Source organism: Caretta caretta, chromosome 9, assembly GCF_965140235.1.
Source record: "Caretta caretta isolate rCarCar2 chromosome 9, rCarCar1.hap1, whole genome shotgun sequence".
Taxonomy (NCBI): Eukaryota; Metazoa; Chordata; order Testudines; family Cheloniidae; genus Caretta; species Caretta caretta.
Genome location: NC_134214.1, coordinates 29,275,922 through 29,298,545, shown reverse-complemented (window position 1 = coordinate 29,298,545; position 22,624 = coordinate 29,275,922). Strand labels below are relative to the sequence as shown.

Below are 22,624 nucleotides of genomic sequence, written 5' to 3'. Positions count from 1 at the left end.
CACCCTGGAGCCACTTTAGATAAGCAGCGCCGGGCCGGGACCCGAACCCCTCCTGCACTCCGGCCCCCAACTCCCTGTCCTGAGCCCCCTGCTGCACCCTGCACCCCCATGCACCCAAACCCCCTTCCCTGAGCCATCTGCCGCACCCCACACTCCTGCCCAGAGCTCCCTCTCGCAGTCCACACCTCTCCTGCACCCCAACCCCCTTCCCTGAGCCCCCTCTTACACCCCGCACCCCTCCTCTGCCCCAATCCCTTGCCCTGAGCCTGTTCCTGCACACCACACGCCCTCCCACACCCCGCACTCCCTCCTGCACCCCAACCCCCTGCCCCAGCCCTGCATACAATTTCCCCACCCAGATGTGGCCCTTGGCCCAAAAAGTTTGCCCACCCCTGGCATAAAGGGCTGATCTTTCAACAGAAAGTGTTACACACTTCCCAAAAGGAAAGGTCTATTGATACCTGACAGATTATTGTGCAACACTGCAAATAGAATTTCCCTAATACTGTCAACAAGAGGACAAAAGACTTTTGTTGTTCTGTCCTCCTCCCAGTGCAGATAAGTAATACAAGTGGACTCCTCCCATCAGCTGAGTTTGCAGCTCAGAGCACAAGGCAGGAGGGGAATAAAACCCTTAACAAGAGGGAACTGATTATCTCTATGCGGCTTGGACTCTGGGTGGCAAGGTTATTCTAGGCATAATCAAGAGATCCCCAGGTACTTAGCCTGAGTTAGCCAAAAAGGACATACTCAGCTTGCTGATTATAGAAGCTTCTATTAAGTTTTGAAAGTTATTTGTGCATATATGATAACCTGCTTTAACTTTGTAAATAAGACTCTCATTTCCTTTTCCTATTTAATAAACCTTTAAATAGTTTATTACAGGATTGGCTACAAGCATTGTCTTTGGCATGAGATCTGAGGAGTAATTGACCTGGGATAACCGAGTCATCCTTTGTGACTGGGAATAACCTCAATATCGCTGTGATTCTTGGTGAATGGGATCATCTATCACAAAGGTATGCTCAGTTGGCTGGTGATATAGATCTGACTACCTAAGCCAGGGGTGGACAAACTTTTTGGCCCGAGGGCCACATCAGCATTGCGAAACTGTATGGAGGGCTGGGTAGGGAAGGCTCTGCCTCCCCAAACAGCCTGGCCCCCGCCCCTGTATCCGCCCCCTCCCACTTCCCGTGCCCTGACTGACCCTCTAAGAACCACTGACCCATCCAACCCTGCTGCTTCTTGTCCCCTGACCGCCCCCTCCCTGGACCCCCCCACCTCTAACTGCCCCCCAGGACCTCACCCCCATCCAACCCCTCCCGTTCCCTGTCCCCTGACTGCCCTGACCCCTATCCACACCCCCACCCCCAGACAGCCCCCCCAGGACTCCCACACCTATCCAACTCCCCCTGTTCCCTGTCCCTTGACTGCCCCCCCCAAACCTCTGCCCCATCCAACCGCCTCCTGCTCCCTGTCCCCCTGCCCCCCAGGACTCCCTGCCCCTTATCCAACCCCCCTTACCATGCTGCTCAGAGCAGCAGGAGCTCGCAGCCCCGCCGCATGGCCGGAGCCAGTCACACCGCCCATGCTGCCCGGCAGGAGCGGCGGCCCAGAGTGCTGGTGGCACGCTGAGGCTGTGGGGGAGGGGGAACAGAAGGGGAAGGGCTGGGGGCTAGCCTTCCTGCCCGCCCCCCTGAGCTCACGGCGGGGATGGTCCCGTGCGCCGGATGTGGTCCGTGGGCCGTAGTTTGCCCACTCTGCCCTAAGTGGACTCCAGGTTAAGGCTATTATAGCACCTGAGAAGTTTACACCTCATAATCGGTTGGCGAAATCTAAATATAGAACTCACAACCAATTTGGGGCTTGTGCCCTCTTTCCAACAGTCTGCCCTCAGGTTGGTACTGACGCTCTTGAGTCACTGCTGGCAGTATTACACCGTGAAACTAGAATACATGCGTACTGCAGAGAATGAGCTCATTTCTCTTTTGGGGGGATTTCCCTTTTAAAAATTATTTTAGTCACATTTTCATCCAAGCTTATTAGTGGATTTAATGACTGTGGTGTTTAGAAACTGACATAGTAGATGAGATTTTACCCAGTCTTTTAAAAAGTGTGAAATGTTGAAATTGGATGAGCTTGCAGTATAATTAGCTCATTTGACGGGGTAGCTTTAACCAGTCTGCGTGCTTAGAAACATTGCTGATCCGGTAATTTTTGGTGATGCAGTGAAATTAAATTGGAACCCAAAATGCCTAGACAATGACCCCACAGAACCATTAAAATCCCTTTAAAAGAATAGGATCAATAGATCAACAATCTAACCCAGAGCCAAGGAGGAGAGTCACAATATCCTGATCCCCCCAGAGCACAAGGGAGGGAGGATGCTTTCTAATACACCAACATAACCAGGGCATGTTGCAGGGGCAGACTCAAGGCTCTGTCCCCTCCTGTTCCTCCAATCCAATTGGTATGGAGGGGGCACATAACAGCTCTGGAGAGCCAGCTGCCCTATGCGTGCAGGGAATGGTATGGCACACTAGCACAAGAAAGTAAGCCCTCCTCACCCCAAAACACACAGACACACACCTTCCAGGCACTGTACTACCTTGTGCCAGTGCCCAGAGTGAGCCATGCCAGGATGAGCCATGATCTGGCCCAATTACAGTAAAGAATAATACTTGGAATTTTGTGAAATTAATGGTATGTTCACATAACAGAAATGTAACCTTTAATTTGTTGCTTCATACAGGTTTCATTCGTTCCCTCTCTCCATTGCTCACTCCACACCACCAGAGGGGGGAAAAAATCACTGTTTTGGAGATATTGCGCCCCAGCCTTGGGTAGCACCTATTTTTGAATTACATTTTCCATACATCTTATTAACCGGGATCAAGCTTTCTGTAATCTGAGTAATAACTATGGGACCTTATTTCCAAGGTTTTAACCTCCTCAGTTCCCACTGACTCCCCCTGGAGCTGAAGATGCTCAGCACCTTACGCCAGGCAGTCATTGCCTTTCAGAATCCAGTCACTCTTCCCAAAGGCCTCACTGTTAATTTGCTGTCAACACCTTAGCCTTTAGTCTTGGAGTTCATTTAACCCACGATATGATTATTAGAGCTGTGTAGAGGATGGAAATTCTGTTTCGTGAAGGATTTTGAGATTTCAAAATCTGGCTTCATTCCAAATGTGAGTGAAAACCGAAAATTGCAGTGTTCTCCATGAAGGAAAATTCTCCCCCCAAATTAATTCTGGATGGTTCATAATGTTTCACTGGGAAAAATCAAAATGTTTTGTTTTGATTTTGCCTTTATTTGTATTACATAACATAATACAAAATAAAAACAATTTGAAATGAAAAGTCTTTTCAAAACAAGTGTTTCCTTCCCAAAGTGCCAAAATGGGGTATTTTGACATTGTTGGAATTTTTTCCCTTTTTTCCAAAAAGTATTCCTACCAAAATCCACTTGAGTTCGTGAAGCATTTTCATTTGGACAGATCCACATATTCTGACAGAATACGGTTTGGTCAAAATTTCTCTAACCTGCTCTAACAGTTATTCTTTTATAAGCAGAAATTTTGAAAATAGCCTAAATGATTTAACTGATAGTTAACATAATTAAAGTAACCTCCAAATCCATATATGGGGGAAATTGCCATTAAAAAGATATTAGAACAAACAAATGCTAAACACATCAGTGGCTCCAGGAAGTTCTGTTGTTGGATTCATTTTCATATTATCAGCAGAACAAAACAAATCTGATTTGTGACAAGTAAGATCCACTTTATGCAATGTTCATAAGATGGTATTTGTTGCTGCTAGTGATTCCCATCATAAGCTTTTCCTTGATTAAAGTTTCTGTTCATTTACAAGATGGATGAAAACAGAATTTCAAGATGTTCTGTATTCTTAGCTGAGATTCTGTTATTATCTCATGTTTTTCACATACTACTGTAGCTGTTGCACCATGAATTGAACTAGATTATGATTCTAGTTAAGAACTGAACATACTACCACTTTTACTCCTTTCTTCCAGTTACTTTATAAATAAATACTTTAAATTACAAAATTGCTCCTGAAGAAATGGGAATTATGTTGAAAGTACCCCATTGCTGCTGTAAAAGCCCTCCGATTTATTGAATCCTTCTCACTGTATTATAGTAGCTCCTGCTGTTTTACCTAGCCTACAGAAATATCAACCTCCAGCCTTGGGGTTTTTTTTTTTTTTTTTTTTAATGTTTCAAATTGTCTGGAAGGAAAAAATATTTTTCTATATTGAAACTTTTCATCCAAATCATACTGGAAATGCTAGGAAGAAATTAAACAATGTCCCTTTCTCATTTCCAATATGTTACAGTGTTAAAAAGAGCCACTATTACAGTGGGATAACAGCTTTGGATTGCACAGAGGATGGGTCTTTTCTATGAAGTGCAGCAAGTAGGAGAAGCAAAATGTTCTAACATTTGAATGACTGTGAGCTGAGAGAGAGAAAAATTTCCCCATCTGCAAATGTCAGACAGCTAGTGTTGCTTTCTGTTATAATAATTGTTGTGAGGATGTTTCATGTACAATTAGTCTCATTGTCAAAATCATTACAGTGAGAATACAGGTTCAGGATATTAGCCTGAGTCATGCTATGAAGAATTGTTGCAAATTCTACTGTTTGGATAATTTTACCATTCTCATTCTCCCCTCTAAACACCCTCAATCATCTAGAACGAAAAGACATAGGTCCATGATCTTCCCCCGTTTATATCTGTGTTTGCTCATTGTACTCAGTGAAAGTATATTGTGGGCCATTGTGGTCAGGCATTTAAAATCTCTACTTTTAAGAACTCAGGAGAAAGTGTGTGTTTTCCCTTGATAGACAAATTCATACACCAGTACCTATTAAACATATTATATACTAATTTTAGTCCAGAAACATTAAAACCAATGGACAAAGAACAACAATTAATAAAGAGAGACATAAGCACAATGTAGCAAAATATCACCATGATAGTGTACAAACCACAGGTAACCCAGTAACAGCTTCTGCCTCTATCAACAGCAAGCCATAACCTTTTTATTATTTATTTATTTATTCTATACTCCCCAAGCCTTCACTTATAAACACATGCATAGAAGAGAAAAAAGAGAAAAAAAAATAAAACCACCCTTTAGCTCTTACCAACTCCAGCACAAAATAACATACTTAGGGCCAAATTCTGCTCACCTATCTAATTTAAATAGTCCCACTGAGGTCAAGGACATTATTACCTTGCATAAGACAAGCATGATTGGCCCACAGACAGGTCAGAGAGCAAAATGATATTTGATGATAATTCCCAAACAACATAGACAAAATCAGATTCCTGTCTTCTTCAGCAGTTCAGAAGGGGATTCTAGAAAAGGTCTCCATACCATATTGAATTTTTGTATGTTCATTTTTGTTCTTGGCAAATCTCTTTTACATAAACAAAAGGCCAGCAAAGTCAACTTACATGTGGTGAGTGCTGGAGGTATCAGAAAAAAAAAAAAAAACACTGCAAGCACCAAATATTCTCAAGGCAAGATGTTTAATGTCATTTGAAGGAAAATCCTTGGTTTTGGAGAGATCTCCCAATAGCATCAATGAAAGGGATAGCTGCATGGTGATATTTAAACAGTTCAGGAGATAGAAACTGATTTCCTGTTCAAAGTTGGACACTGATTATTTCAACCTTCACAAATCACCATTGAAACAAGTTGGGTAGATATAAAATGATGGATTAGACAGCAGTTTTCCTTGTAACTAAGATATAGAGAGCAAACCCCTGGCAACCAACCCACTCCCCACTGCCAAGGTAATGTACAGTTTGTGAATGACTTTACACCGAGTTTGTCAGAGGCAGCTGAAATCTGTGCATTTCTTGATTCCCTGTCCCCATTTTTCCAGAGGACATTTTCTCCCTATAAATTCCATCACATCTTTTCTGCATTCTGTCCCCTATTACCTATGCAGATATATTCAGAACATTATACACTGTTTAAATTAGGCATCCATGAGGCTCCTGGAAGTTTACAACTGCCTGAAGCAGCGAAAGAGATAAACACATATTTGTGTAATTGTAAAAAACCTCGACAGAAAGTAAGCAAAGACATTAGACTTGGAGAGTTCATACAAAGACTGCAGATCTTAAAATGAACAGAATCCCTGAGATAAAAATAACGAACAAGCACCCTAAGTCCACAACCTCGAAGATAATACAAAATGAGCTCAGCAAAGCACTTTTTATTATATGTGGCACTGACTAGGACTATTAATTTGTATACATCATACCAAACCAAGATTATGGTCCCAAAAACACTCTGTCCATGTGTCCCCTGGGACACAAAACCTTCCAAAGGGGATTAGGATGGTGAAGGTAGAGGCGGGGCCATGTGTCAGACCCACCTTCTGTGCTGGCCATCAGAATTAGTTGGGTTTATTCCAGGGAGTATTTTCATGCACTATAACAGTGTAGCACAGGGTTCACTTACCCTGGGTGCGAGGAAGCACCAGGTAGAATTGTGCATTCTGAGACAGAATTCCTCTAGAGGAAATACAGTTTCACATCACCTCCAATGCAAGACTATATATACCTAAATAACAGGACTGAGCCCTGGATGAGACATATTAACTCATCACTCTTTTCTGCTGCCAAATATACCAGGAGTATCTGGCAGATACCATCTGCTGTGCTGCCAACCATCCCAAGTTCAGCCTGTTATTCCATTGACTTCAGTAAAACTTTAAAGGAACAGCAGCAGTAAAAGAAAAAAAACCAATGTTTTCTTTATTTGCAAGCGGTTCCTATCCAAGGCTCTAGTGAAAACCATTCAAACATATAAAACCAAAAAGCCAAACTTCCAAAATTCAATGATTTACCCATATGACCCAAACAAGTCAAGTGACAGAACATAAATCACCTAATTAAGCAACCTAGCATGAAAATCAATGGCCTTCTTCTTCTCAAAGTGCTTAATGTTAATGACAATTACGCTTATAAGTCCCAAGTAATCACCCTGAAAAAACTAAATCAGAAAACTCAGGATATTGAGACATTTTTCATTTAAAAAAAAAAAAAAGGTTTTGATGAAAAAGTTTCATCCAGCTCTAGTTATAACAAATGAAGAGAGGTACAAGTAAAGCAGGAGGCTGGACAATTTGCTAGTTAAATGCACTGCATTAATCAAAGCGCCAGTAAATTACAAAGAGTTAAATTGTGGCCCCACAAAATTCAATGGCAAAACTCCCCTTGATTTCAACTGGGCCACAATTTACCCTAAAAGTTTTTGGTTTTTTTTAAGGTAGAAAACCAAAATAAATGTAGAGAGGAAACATTGTCTAGTGGTTAGGCTGCTAGCCTGTGATTTAGGAGACTGAGGTTCAATTCCTTGCTCTGTCTCAGCCTTTTCCTACATAAACATGAACAAGTCAGTCCCTTAGTCTCCCTGTGTCCACAGTTCCACATCTGTAAAGTGGGGACAATAATAGACAATCCACCCCACAGGGGTGTTGTTAGGATAAATTAATTAAAGAACACAAGACCCTCAGATACTATGGTAATGGGAGCCGTATGAGTACCTCAGAGGGTTAGGGTAATTACAGCCTTACGGCACCCAATTCAACAAGTTGCAGAAAAATTTGGAGCTGCTGATCTCTGGTGATTAGGGCAAACTTTAGCACAATTCCAACTATTTGAGAAAGAAATGAATAGGAATCCTTCCAGTTTAAGTGCGCTAGATATTGTAACACTGGTAGTCCTGCTATTTTGAGCACCATATAATGTATTCCAATAATTGGGGCAGAAAAACTGTCTATGTATTTGGAGGGAGACAAAGTAGGTGAGGTAATAACTTTGATTGACCAGCTCCTGTTGGTGGAAGGGACCAGTTTTTGAGCATCACAGAGCTCTTCATCAGGTCTGGGGAAGGTGACCAGAGTGTCTGAGCTAAATGCAAGGAGAGACAGATTGTTAAGCATAAGGGGTTCACGCATGTTGTAGGAGACCACATAATATGAAGTGGGCAATTAACATGTATTTGATGGGCTGGCGTGGAAAGAAGAGAAAGAGGATGGCAAAGAAAGGGGAGGAGATGAGATTGTACAATGTGATTATTTATGCAGAGCATAGTGATATTCATATCCTAGAAACATGGTTAAAACAAACACCATTACCTAAAATATGGCCTTATTCTTCCACTGCATTAGAACTTATGGAAGTCAGTGGGAAAATTCAGTGACTTCAATGGGATCAGGATTTCATCCCATATACTTTAATGGGGCAATTGAATTCTAACATAGGGGCTAATCAATTGTCAGGTATAGTCCTTAACAACATGTGTAGTCCACTGACATTAGCGAGAGTACTCAGAGTTATAACTATGCCCATTAGTATATGCAGGACCAGGGCTTCATATTGGGTTTTTGACAAAATGTTACCCATGTGTCTACAGGATGCATAATGAAATTTCATTGCAGTGAATGTGACACCATCACCTAGACTTCAGATAGACTAGGTCTTACCCACTTTTTCATTGCATGTGTGAAGAGAGCTGTATTAAAATAGTCACAACCAATCCTTTTTGCTGAATACCAGTTTTAAAGTTCCATAATTTTTTATACCTACTAATTTATGTTTAATCAGCACAATAAAAGATTGGGCATAGAAAGATACTCAGAATTTAGAAGCTAAACCTGGACTGCCTATGTTTCACTCCCTTTTTATTAACCCCAGTTTCCCTCCAGTGACTATGCTGCACAGACACAATCCATGAAAACAATAGAAGACAGAAATTAATTAGATGACTGTATTTCAATCATGGGGTTTTCTTGACACTCTAAACTAAAGAAATGCAACTCAAGCAGTTTGTAACTGACAGCAATGCCGTGAAATTGCACTATAGCCCTCATAATTATCCTCTTCATTATTTTATAATATATAAAGAGATAAAATACAACCGTTTCCTTTCATTTGCAGTATAATGGAAACAGCTGAAGGAGGATGTTTGTCTTACAATGTTACAGTTTAAATTTAGTGACAAAGAAAAGAGTATCACATTAATGATGCACAGGAAACAGTAGTGTGAGAGTGTTATATAGTCTGTCTATGCAAACCGTAAGCATATAGTGAGACCATTATATAATCTTTCCATACAAACCGTAAGCAAATCGTGTAAATATAGACTCAAAAGTTTTATTCCCTCTTTCTTCTCCCCTCCCCCCTTTAACTTCTTAAAAATGTATAAGATGACAACTCAGTCCCAGGGAAAACATACTAATCTTGTTTATAAGAATTGCTTTCTTTTTCAAAAGCCAGTGTAATCAAAGCATGTAAGATGATGAAGAAAGCACTGGTAATTTCTTACCTGTGTATATGGCTCCTCGATGTACTACTATATTATGCTAGTTTAGACAGTGAGCTAATCTTGTTCAGTTAGAGACATACTGAGCAATAAAAAGTCTATTAATTCTGTAAAATACAAATTTTGAAATGTCAGAATAATCTAAGCTCCACTAACAAAAGGCAGGTTGGAATGTCTCAGCTGGCAGAGAGGCACTTTAGCAATGTCTTACTGTGACCCAATAACCTCCTAATGTCAATCGGCAAGGACATTACAGGAATCTCTTGATTCTGGTATATACATTCTGGCTCACCAAAGAATGTCAAGTGAGGTCTCAAATGAAAGCTGGTGTCATACTGGTCATCAATGTAATTGTGAAATGCATGTACAGATACTATGTAAGGAGTTACATATATATACTGAAAACATGTTCTTAAAGTCTGTGTGTATGAGATGGAGGGGTTGGTCACTAGCAAAGATGAAAATCTGATTCTCTGTCAGAGAAAATTTGTTTATCCATATACCAGTTTACATGTGCATCACATATCACCTTTTCACAGTGGGTCTCCTATCACTAATCTGAACTGAAAGCAAATGAAGATGTCACTCATGACCAGAAAGGGTTAAGCATCCTGCAGGAAAAAAACTCAAAGTCAACCCTTAAATACATATGGGAAGATAATGTTTGTGTTTTCGTGTATTTACAAATATATTGGCAAGGGTCAACAATGTAATCAAACAGTCCCTCTCTATGTTAATCTGTGTAGATAATTACCAGCCATGCTTAGGAAATGGATCTATGTCAAAGTCCCCATGAGTACCTATTGTTTGCCGAAGGACTCCAAGCTGTCACAAGAAGCCCTGAAACTAGAAAGATGTTTGGGACTCAATCCTTTTTCTCTCAGAACTGCTTGAGGTTTCATGCAGGGGAAGCCTAAGACATAAAGACTGAGGTCCCAATTCTGACTGGACCACCCTGAATATAAACATTGGACTATAACCTATGAACTATTTCTGAAAGACCTCTTTGCAGCTACAAAGCTCACCATCTCTGCTATGTTTCAGAGTAACAGCCTTGTTAGTCTGTATTCGCAAAAAGAAAAGGAGTACTTGTGGCACCTTAGAGACTAACCCATTTATTTGAGCATAAGCTTTCGTGAGCTACAGCTCACTTCATCAGATGCATACTGTGGAAAATACAGAAGATGTTTTTATACACACAGACCATAAAAAAATGGGTGTTTATCACTACAAAAGGTTTTCTCTCCCCTCACCCCACTCTCCTGCTGGTAATAGCTTATCTAAAGTGATCACTCTCCTTACAATGTGTATGATAATCAAGGTGGGCCATTTCCAGCACAAATCCAGGGTTTAACAAGAATGTCTGAGGAACAGTGGGGGGCGGGGAAGGAATAAACAAGGGGAAAAAGGCTTGAATAGAGACTGGGAATGGTTGATTCATTATAAAAAGTAACCTAAGTTAATTGTATCCAATTTGCAAATTAATTACAATTCAGCAGTCTCTCGTTGGAGTCTGTTTTCAAAGTTTTTTCGTTGAAGGATAGTCACTTTGAGATCAGAAATCGAGTGACCAGAGAGATTGAAGTGTTCTCCAACTGGTTTATGAATGTTATAATTCTTGACATCTGATTTGTGTCCATTTATTCTTTTACGTAGAGACTGTCCAGTTTGACCAATGTACATGGCAGAGGGGCATTGCTGGCACATGATGGCATATATCCCATTGGTAGATGTGCAGGTGAACGAGCCTCTGATAGTGTGGCTGATGTTATTAGGCCCTGTGATGGTGTCCCCTGAATAGATATGTTGTGGGCACAGTTGGCAATGGGATTTGTTGCCAGGATAGGTTCCTGGGTTAGTGGTTCTGTTGTGTGGTATGTGATTGCTGGTGAGTATTCGCTTCAGGTTGGGGGGCTGTCTCTAGGCAAGTACTGGCCTGTCTCCCAAGATTTGTGAGAGTGTTGGGTCGTCCTTCAGGATAGGTTGTAGATCCTTGATAATGCGTTGGAGGGGTTTTAGTTGGGGGCTGAAGGTGACGGCTAGTGGCGTTCTGTTATTTTCTTTGTTAGGCCTGTCCTGTAGTAGGTGACTTCTGGGAACTCTTCTGGCTCTATCAATCTGCTTCTTCACTTCCGCAGGTGGGTACTGTAGTTGTAAGAATGCTTGATAGAGATCTTGTAGGTGTTTGTCTCTGTCTGAGGGGTTGGAGCAAATGCAGTTGTATCGCAGAGCTTGGCTGTAGACAATTGATCGTGTGGTATGGTCAGGGTGAAAGCTGGAGGCATGTAGGTAGGAATAGCGGTCAGTAGGTTTCTGAACCTCAAGAATTGAACTTCATGTCTGTATGTATACTGATCTTTTAACCAATTCTCTCTATCTTTTCTTTTTAAATAAATTTTAGTTTAGTTAATAAGAATTGGCTGCAAGCATCTATTTGGGTAAGATCTGCAATATTCATTAACCTGGGAGGTAATGAGTCGGATCCTTTGGGATTAGTAGAACTTTTTTATATGATGAATAAGATTTTCAGTAATTCTCATAATATTTGACTTGGGTGTCTATGTGGAGGCCTGAGGCTGGGTTACTTTGAGGGAACTGTGCTGCTGACTTCTGGGTAACCAGTGAGATATTATGGAAGCTGTTTTGTGCTGGTTTGGTAAATCTAAGTATTGGAATATCCACCGGCTTTGGGGATTGTCTGACCCATTCTTTGCAGTTCACCCTAATTGAGTGACCTCAGTGGCCTCCCCTGGGACTCCAGTCACAGAAGGATTGGAAAAAAGTCCATGTATTGTACTGATAGCAAAAAGTATCTCTCTATCCTTTGCTCATGTGAAGCATGACAATAACAGCTAATAATAATAACAGCTATCTTAACAAAAGGGGTACATAAATAGTGGGAAATAGTTTTCTGCTCTAAAAGGGAATACTGTAGTATGACTATTCAACTAATATTCTCTACAGTGGTGTAAAGCTGCATATATTGGGTAGGTATTTTCATTGCCTTTCCGTTGACATCAGAGGGGCATATATGCTATTTTAAGGTGCGTAAAGAATGAGGCAGGACTCCATTGATTTTGCACCTGCATTGACTTCTATGCAACTAGAAAGTGGTTAACACATTGTAGGAAGCACTCAGCATTTTGCAGGAAACAGCCCAGATGAAGATAAAAATATCAGGCCTGAAGATTTCATGCAGAACATGGAAATAATCAAATCCTTGAAATCATTCAAGGACAAAAGCTGTATTATGAGGATATAATCTGAGCGACATGAAGTCCTCTGGAGGAGCTCCCCCAGTAGGTGAACATTTTCAGAAGACAACCTCTTTTGTAGTGTAGTATCCTCAAAGGGTTAAGCGTCCAAATTTGGTGGTTTCTAAGTGTGGTCATCTCAGTTTTAAAGTGTCCAAGTTAGGCCCAATTTCCAGAAGCAGTTTGCAACCACAACTCCACTGAATACAAAGCTATTCAGTAATTTTGGCATAAATAAGGAGTTTTGGTGTCAAACTCGAAATACCATAAAAGTGCTAAATGCCCAACCACTAAAAGTCTTTAATGTGTCTCAAGTCAGGGACCCAAGAACGGAGGCACTCAAAATTGCTAGTTACTTTTGAAAATTTAGGCTATTGTTTTTGGTCTTTGGACATGTAATTAGAGAAAGTTCAAACAGAGGAAAATGGCATATCCATACTTCAAAAGACTCTCATATATAAATGTGCACATTGCTTGCACTTACTCAACCAGAGTAATATTGTTTTCAAGGGGTTATTCATAAATAAGATACTTAAGCACGCACATAGCTCTAAGCATGTCAGTAGTTCCGTTGATTTGGGCATATGTCTGGGCTTAAAGTTGTGCTCATGCTTAAGTATCTTGCCTAAAAGCATAATGGAAACAGAGACCCTGGAAGTTTCCAAAAGTGAGAGCTTGAAGAAACGTGAAGCATGCAGCAGATGTATCAGATTTCTTAATACAGAGACATTGCTTCAACAATGTTGTTTCTTCAAAGAGGTAGCCCTGCAACAACATAAAAATTTTCACATTGTCAAACAGAGAAATATTTTCTAATCTGAACATCCTAAAAAGGGGAAATCAATAAATGGTATGAAAAACTTCAAAGACGGACCTCCTGTCAATGACAGAGGTTCTTCAGCAATGTAAAGTCTTTGAAGAAGGACTCCCAGTGCTGGGAAACCTTTGAAGTGACAGAAAGCAGACATTTATAATTACAGGAAGGTGCAGTGTCCAGCAGAGATAGTAAAAAGATATAACTGGGTTAATGTGTGGGGGAAGGTTGAGAGGTGGCATGGGCATTGACTGACCCTACTCAGTTGTAGCCTAAAAGATTGCATCAACTCTATATCCGTATGGAACAGAGAATTTGTGAAATGGGAGAGGTATGTAGGATTTAAAACCAAATTAGAGCTTTCCCACTTCCAACATATGTTTATTAAAAATGAATATCTCTCTTCTCTCAGGTTTCAGAGTAGCAGTCGTGTTAGTCCGTATTCACAAAAAGAAAAGGAGTACTTGTGGCACCTTAGAGACTAACTAAATAAGGTGCCACAAGTACTTCTTTTCTCTTCTCTCATTCCTCCCAGGTTCCAACACAGTCAACTGCAGTCCTTAATAACCACATGGAAATATTTTGGCTTGTTAAGTTCATTGCTTTGGAACAAACTTGTATTTTGAAATTTGATATTCTGGCCATATGGATAGATTTCATTGCATGTTCCATAAATATATTTCTGTATCCTAAATTCCTGATTATCCAAAAAGGAAATGGGGTGGGGAGAAACCGTTGAGAATAAAGTGTTCAAAAATACTGAAAAATGAAAAATATGGATAATAATATTCTGGATGAAGATCACACATTGTCTTCGCTCTGGAATTGTTTCAATTCTTGGCTCTTTGAAAGGGAAAAGTTGAAAGCTGAGATTTACAGAAATAGATTTTCCGTTTAGCTGCTGTCTAATATGTTCACATTTTTTTAGCTTGTTCCTTTTTAAAATTCCATTAAAGTGATTAAACAAAGCCCCTACTGTCAGATTTGACCCAGGACCTCTTATGAAGTTGTAATAAAAACAAACAAATCTTTAGAACACACTGAGCCACATTTATTCATACTGAGTAGTACTCTATTCTACAATTGGGCCCATTGGTTTCAATGGGATTACTTGCAGAGTGCTATTCAGTGGGCTGAATTGGCACCTTGCAATCAAGACTTGCAATTAGTCACAACTCAGTCCCTGTTAACCTTCTATTCTATGTTCTGCCCCTAGTCCTTTTCCTGAGCATATTACACCCCAAACATGAAATCTAGCTCCACTTACTCTCCACACACCAAGCCAGCTTTCCTCCTGCCCCCCAACACCTGCCTTCCCACTCCCCACCTACCTGCCCAACAAGGAGAATACCTGCCCAGGAATGGCTGTTCTCCTAACTCAAGTTGGGTCACCCTTGTTCCAGGGGCTCATTATTATAATTTAGCCCAATGTGAATAAGGATGGAAGAATATTGCACTTTGTATTATAAAACAATAAACAGATGAACAATGGTATTGTTAGTTCTTACATAGCACTTTTTATCCACAGATCTCAAAGAAATTTACAAAAAATATTTTTATCATCTCAGTTTCATACACGAGAAAACTGAGGCAAAGAACAGAAATTCAAAATTATGTCCCTGGAGAAGAAAACTGAAGCTCCTTGCACAAACATATCAATTTTTGTTACCACAGTAGATTCAGCATAGATGGCATCATGTCTGTTTTTTAATTTAGATAATCTTGAATCACAGATTGATGTCAGCACTAGGGAAATAATATTAAAATCAGATGCCGTCATTAGAAAACAATAGAGGGTTGTTTTGATGAGCTGTGCCTTTGCTGGCCAGATAATAACCATATAAATTAGGATAACTATGCAATTATTTTTTTATGAAGTGCTATATGGCCAACTCAAGCTACCGTATGTATCACTCATGGATTCCAAGGCCAGAAGGGACCATTGTGATCATCTAGTCTGATCTGCTGTATAACACAGGCCACAGAACTCACCTTGGTTGAACTAGGACACAGCATGTTTTCCTAAAAGATATCTTGATTTAAAAATTGTCAGTGATGGAGAATATACCACAATTCTTGGTAAATTGTTCCAATGTTTAATTACTCTCGCCATTAAATATTTACACCTTATTTCCAATCTGAATTTGTCTGTCTTCAACTTCCAAGCATTGGATTGTATTATACCTTCATCTGCTAGATTAAATATTTGTTCCTTTTGTAGATACTTATAGACTGTAATCAAGTCCCCCTCCTTAACCTTCTCTTTAAGCTAAATAGATTGAGCTCTTTGAGTCAATCGCTATACAGCATGTTTCTAATCCTTAACTCAGAAAAGAGCCATGAGAATGATTAATCTTCAATTTCCCCAAACCCTTCATGAACTGTGGGCACCAGAATTGGACATAGTATTCCAGCAACAGACATCAGTGCCAAATACAGCGGTAAAGCACCTCCCTACTCCTACTTCAGATTTCCATTTATGCATCCCAGGATTGCATTAGCTTTCTGGGCCACAGTATCATACTGGGAGCTCATGTTCAGCTGATTATTCACCATGACCCCAAAATCTTTTTCAGAGTCGATAATAAAATTATAAGAAAGAACTGTATTTGCTTATATGCTTAACTTATATGCACCAATGATTTAGATTTTTCTGCTGTTCAGGAGGCTGGCCTGAAGGGAATAAGGGAAGGGAAATCACAAAGATTATTACCTTTTTATAACAGTCTTCCCAAAAGTTATGGTATTGGTTACATGAGGTGCATAGTAAAGAAATCCTAGGGTACCAGTGGAGAGACCTTATGGCAGTTCAGAAAGCAATTATCAGGCAGATAAAATTTTTAAGAGTAATGATTAAATTAAATATTGTTGCCAGAAGATGTTTACTACTTAAAATATCTTTCAGGTCTTTCCGAATATTGCTTAGAGGTTTTGGCATGAAAAACAAAGCAGATGTCAGACAATACATAACACATCAAGAAACCAATAATATATTAAGAGCTTAAGAGTCCTGCTGGTGATATGGGACAAAAATATGTGTGGACAATATAGACTTTATATTTTTAAGTGCTAACCCAGCATATAGGTTTTTGTGCCAGTATGTTAGTTAGACAACAGAGTGAATGAATTCATCAGAATTTGAGAGGGCTCCTGTAGGGAGCCAGGGTGGCTTCCCTCCGAACCAGAGGGTAAAGAGCCACGCTCTCCGCTTTAGTGGGTGGGGCCAGACCAAGTGGATTGCCACTCCAATCCCCAGAAGGGGAGGGGTGGGACAGGAAGTACAAAGGGCAGGGCCCTTTGCCCAGTGAGAGCAGCACCAGGGAGGGAGACAGACACAGGCTGCTGGCTGTTCCCTCCAGACCCTGCTGCTGACCCGGGGGAGGACCTGGGCCAGGAGAAACCTCACCTGGAGGAAGAGCTGAGGTGACCAGGACTGCCAGCCGCCGAGTACCCGGAGGGGCCAGGCTGTAACCCGGGCCAGCGTGAGCCCGAAACAGAGCAGGAGCTGGAGCTGGAGCAGCCAGCAGCTGAATACCCGGACAAGCTGGAGGGACCAGAGAGGCCCGCTTGAGAGACTGGGTAGGAAGGAGTCCAGGGGCAGAACTGCACAGTGTGGTGGGTGTATTTGGTCAGAGTGTTGCAGATGGTTCCCCGCTGACCTAGCGGCGGGACACTCTCCTCCCGCCACTGTCAGGGCCCTGGGCTGGAACGCAGTGGAGCTGGGTGGGCCTGCGTTCCCCTACCCCGACCAACCCGCCTTGGGTAGCAGAAGCCTGAACGCTGCAGACTCGTGCCGGCACTCCCCTGTTGAAGGGGCGCGCTGCAGACTCGTGCCGGCGCTCCCCTGCCTGAGTAGCGGAGGGCATCGACTGCCCACTTTACCGCTGGAGTCTCTTTCTCCACGACGGAGTCGTTCCGTTCTCTGGGGAACAGCTTCCGACTGAGGTAAACAATAGGGTGTTCCTCCCCGTCCACCTACTGTGAGAGGACTGCCCCAAGCCCTACTCCTGAGGCATCAGTCTGAACGATGAAGTCACGATGAAAGTCAGGGCTGAAGAGTACTGGATAGCTACACAGCTGTTTTTTGATAGTTCAAAATGCCGTCTTGCATTCGTCGGACCAATGCACCCAGCAAGGGCTGTCCTTGGTCAAGAGCTCCGTCAGCGGGGCAGTAATGCTTGCGAAGTGGGGTACAAACCACCGGTAATAACCAGCTAAGCCCACGAATTGACACACCTGCCTCTTCGTGGTCGGCGCTGGATATTCCTGGAGTGCTTGGACTTTCCCGATGAGGGGGCGTACCTGCCTGAGGGGCGCGCCGTAGACCCCGGCCGGCGCTGCCCTGCCTGAGGGGTGTGCCGCAGACTCTGGCCAGCACACCTTTCCCGTTAATTCCCCAGTGACCGAAAGGTGTGACTAAGGCCTGCCGGTGGGACAGTAGCTCTCCATCGCCCCCTAGAGGCTCGGTGGACCAATTGAAACCTGTCACAGCTCCGTATTATCCTCTGTGCAACAGATCAGCAGACTATTTTCTGCCTCGTTATAGTCCCATGTGTCTGAAGGAAAGTATGTTCCTCTTAGTGACTACAGATGTAACAACTTAATGTGCCGATGATGACACATAGGCCTTTAAAACTGAGCTGCTCAAAGTCTTTATTAAAATATCATACTTAGCATTCAAATAGTGCTCTACATTTTTCAAAGCACTTTACAGATGTTAACTAATGAAGCTTATCAAGACCAGTGTGAGGTATTATCTGCACCTTATACATGGGGAAAGTGACAAATTAAAAGTCAAAGCCAACACTTTTAAACTTTATTACCTGATATTAGGCACCTAAATCCACAATTAGGCGCCTAAATAGAAGGATTATTGTTTTCACAGGTGCTGGGTATCCCTAGCTCCCCGTGATGTCAGCCGTAGTCGATGTTCAACACCTTTTAAAAAATCATTTATTTTACACACCTACATTTGAAAGTTGTGACATATTCAAGGCCATATAGCCTTCAATACCAGAGCCAGGATTAGAGATGAGGAGTTCCTAGCACCCAGCCCTGTGCTTGATTCATTGCTCATATTTAGAGTTGGTGCACTTGCAGTTCAGGGAAAAAATATCGATTCAGGTCAAACAAAAACTGAAATATTTCAGTGAATCAAAAAAGTTGGAAAAATTCTTTTGTATTGAATGAAACATTTAACTTTGGGAATTTTTAGCCTTTTTAATAAAAAAAGCAAAGGAAATGAAGGGCTAGATTCACAAAACTGAGGCACTTACCTAGGATGTGGGAGACTCAGGTTCAAATCTGTGCTCTGGAGCAGGGACTTCTCAGATGAGTGCCGTAACCAGTTGGCTGTTCTGGCCAACAGAAGAAAAGCATGGCTATCTTGAATTTGGTTGCTAAATCATAAACCTTTTTCATACTTAACAATACAGCATCATGAGAATACTTTGGCATATGATATAACAATGTGCAAAGGTACTCGCTCTACAAATACTAAGTCACCTGCCCCTTTGCCCAATTCACAATTGTTATGCACCTGTAGCAGCCACATACTTGTTGTTCCTAGCTACCATAATAGGACTATAGGATATTTCTGTGGCCAGTTTAGCAGACAGCAGACTTGTAATGGCAGAAGCTTCCCCCAGAACTGTTGCTCTATATAGGGGGCATGTATCCTCTCCCCCCAGTATACACTTAAAATTGGCAGCGACAGTAGCCCATACCAGGTTTTGGTAGAAGACCTGTGAACATTCTACTATTGAGGCAAATTGGGCATTGCCCCACTTAGAAAATGAATCAGAGAAAAATAAGATTACTTTCACCCTAGTGCTATGCACTGCTAATAGCTGCAAATATAACGGAAAATTTCTCAGATGAAGGATCTCTAGCAGCAGATGCTATAGACTGTGGCAGTGCATATCTGCATCTTTCAGTATGGAGTTTCGCAGTAGATATATTATTTTCACACCACCCAAAATGCTTTCTAGAAAAAGTAGAAGACAGGTCCCTACCTTGGAGAGGTTAGAATCTAGTCATGGATTGAATGATGGTAGTGAACAAGCAACAAGTGGAGAGGATAGGTGAGGTAGGATAAGAGCTAAAATGAGATGACTGAACAGTTTAGGGATGTGCATGGTTTAACAATGATAATTTAAACTTATATCAGAAGAAAGGAAGTTTTAGTAGGTTCGAACGAAGACAGGCTGTGTAAAGCTTGGTGAACAAGGATTGGTTGGAAATTCCAATACAAAGAGGTGGCCATGTGAAGAAGACATGAAAGCAAGCGTGGGAAAAGGAGACGGAAGACAAATCAAGATGGATGTCCTTGATAGAGCAGAGTGTGTAATGGTGTGTGAAAGCAGATAAAGCCAGAGATATAGACCCTTGAAAACAATGACAATAAATCCCTTAAATTTAGTAATATACACACTGCAATGAAGAGCAAATGGTAGGGTTAAAATGTAGGGAGGTTGGAAGACATAACCAGCACAATGAAATCATTTTGGTGTCACTATTTTCAACAGACTGGAAGAGACCAAGGTGGGTACTCATGTTGATCCAGGAGATAACTGGGGTTTAGACAAGAGATGTAGTTGACAGACTGAAAGGATCAGTTTTTTAAAAAATGCTTTAAAAGGAAGAAGTGACAGGATTTGGCCACAGCCTGGATATTGCGTGGGAAGGAGAAAGAGGAATCGTTTATGACCCTAGATAACAAGCCTCAATGATATTCTAGTTTTCCAGTGTTAATAATAAATTCAATGAGTTTCCCTTTTGTCATCTTTGTCATAGTTTTTTTTGCAGTTTTTTCCATATATTTTGCCAGAGAACACAAGAATCAGATTTATGAAAAATGTATGCTGTTGTCAAGTACACACAAGTAATTTCTGTGAAATGTTAACTCAGAAGGACTTATCTTCCAAATTTTTAACTATGCTTGTTTTTAAGCATTTTATTTTCATTCTTCTCTAAGAATAATCAAAATATGACAATGTATTGTTTTAAATTCCCAGCTTCAAATATAATAAACTAACCGGAGGCAGAACCAACGCTGTGAACTCAGTAATTTTCTTTACACCACTGGATTTCAGCAACCTATTGAGCTTCTGAATTCTTTTTAGATGCTATCAATGTCTCATAAAGAAACAGGTTTTTCAGGTTTTTTTCTAAAATCAATCAGAATAGATTGAAGGGGGATATCTAATGAATTAAACAAAAATACAAGGGCTACATTGAAATGTATAACTTTATATATTTATATGACAGCTGATATTATATTTCAACATAGGAGTTTGTCATTAAACTTTTCTGACCAACATGGCTACAACACCACAACATACATTAAACTTCTCTGACAGTCTAAACTACATTGTCAAATGCTTATAACAAAATACCATCCACACACAGTTTCTAAATTGTGCAAGACCTATGTAGATTCCTGCTGCTTTTCCATCTTTAATGATTGCTAGGAGAAAGTCTACGGATCAGAGCTCCAAACACTGATTATTTATATAGTGCTATTGTGTATAACAGAGAGAAAGATGGATGAGCTGCCCCAAAGAGCTTACATTCTAAGAATATGTCTACACAGCAATTCAACACCTGCAGCTGACGTGGGTCAGATGACTTGGGCTGTGGGGCTGTAAAATTGCTATGCACATGTAAGGGGACTATTGCCCCCTTACTAACATTCAGTGGGGGTTTTGGTTGGCTAGCTACCAGTACTAAAAGGGGAAGGGTCTATGGGAAACCGGGACCCCGAGACTGATAGTCCCCAGGAACAATGGGGAGATGCCAATGCTCCAGGTCAGCCTGAATGACAGGGCGGGCAGGCTAATCAGGGAGTCAGGAGGCCAGGGAGGTCCTGTCCTCCGTGTGAGCTGGATTTGCCCGGGTCAGACAGAGTGGGGCTGAGCTAAGGAGAAATCAAGGGCTGGAGTGGAGTTGGGAAGCAGAGCTGTGCCAGATCCAGAGGGGCCAGAAAAGCAGCCCAGAGAGAGCGGACTTGCCCTGGGAGCAGAGCTGCAGCAACCAGAGCCAGAGGGGCCAGAAAAGCAGCCCAGAAAGCAGGTCAGTGCTGGGAGCAGAGTCACAGAAGCAGCCTGCAGAGCAGACCTGTCCTGGGAGCAGAACTGTAGCAACCAGAGGCAGAGGAGCCAAAGAAGCAGCCCAGGGAGCTGGAGGCAGAGCAGCAGCAGCAGTGCTGAGACAGTGGTGGAGCTGGGGCTGGAGCAGTCCGGAGCTGGATGCAGTGAACAGCTGGGAGAGTGAGGTGGGCCCTGGGCAGCGGGCCCAGCACAGGGAGACGCTTCAGCCAAGAGACTCTGCAGGCCAGGCTTGGATCGTAACCCCGACAGGGTGGGGGCGACACTGGGAAGAAGGGTCCTACCACTTAGAGCCTGAGAGCGTGAGGCTACCACCAGAGCAAGTGTCCAACCCACAGCATCCCTGCAGCACAGCCAGGGCCGGAGAAGAAGGCCTGGGACTTACAAGGAACGGACTGTGAACTGCCCTGACATTCCAGAGACACTGTGATGTTCCCTGCCACGGAGCGGGTTGATGTGTTTCCTTTAACTTTTCCTTATTCTTTTTAAAATTAATTGTTGATTAAATTACTTGCATTTGCTTTAAATTGTATGTAATGGTAAGTGGGTCAGAGAAGTGCCCAGTGCAGAGAGAGTACCCGGGAGTGGGGACACCCTAGCCCCTGTCCTAGGTGACCACAGCACGGTTGGGGGTCGAGTCCCCCAGGAATCTTGGGCCCAGCCTTGTTGGGTTACGAGGACTCTGCCAGACAGGAGAGTGGAAGGGGAGTTCTCAAGAGCAGGGAGGCTACTGGGTAAAGGAAGTGGGAATGAGGACTCAGATCCTTTCGCTAGCCCACTTCACTGGGGTAGTGCAGAAGCCAGGAAAGTTCCCCACAATAGCGGGACTATTCCCCGCTTACACACATGTTCAGGCTTGGACTGGAGCCTGAGTTCTGGGACCCTGTAAGGGGGGAGGGTCCAAGAGCCTGGGCACCAACCCGATCCTAAACATCTACATAGCAATTTTTAGCCCCTCAGCTGAGCCCTGTGAGTCTGTGTCAGGTGACCCGAGCCAGCCGCAGGTCTTTTATTCCAGTGTAGACATTAACACTAAGGGGCTGATCCTGCAAACAGTTATGGTATGTCTACACAAC

The 22,624-nt window shown here is 42.2% G+C and overlaps 2 long non-coding RNA genes across 2 annotated transcripts in view; one reads left to right on the top strand and one right to left on the bottom strand.

Moving 5' to 3' along the window:
• The window catches only part of LOC125642965 (uncharacterized), a 444,275-nt gene that overhangs the window by 191,435 nt on the left and 230,216 nt on the right, over positions 1–22,624 (bottom strand). The window lies entirely within an intron of this gene.
• LOC125643198 (uncharacterized) lies at positions 644–3,250 on the top strand. The gene is made up of 3 exons (XR_007358623.2): positions 644–717; positions 876–1,019; positions 2,753–3,250. It is a non-coding gene; the product is annotated as an uncharacterized LOC125643198 (long non-coding RNA).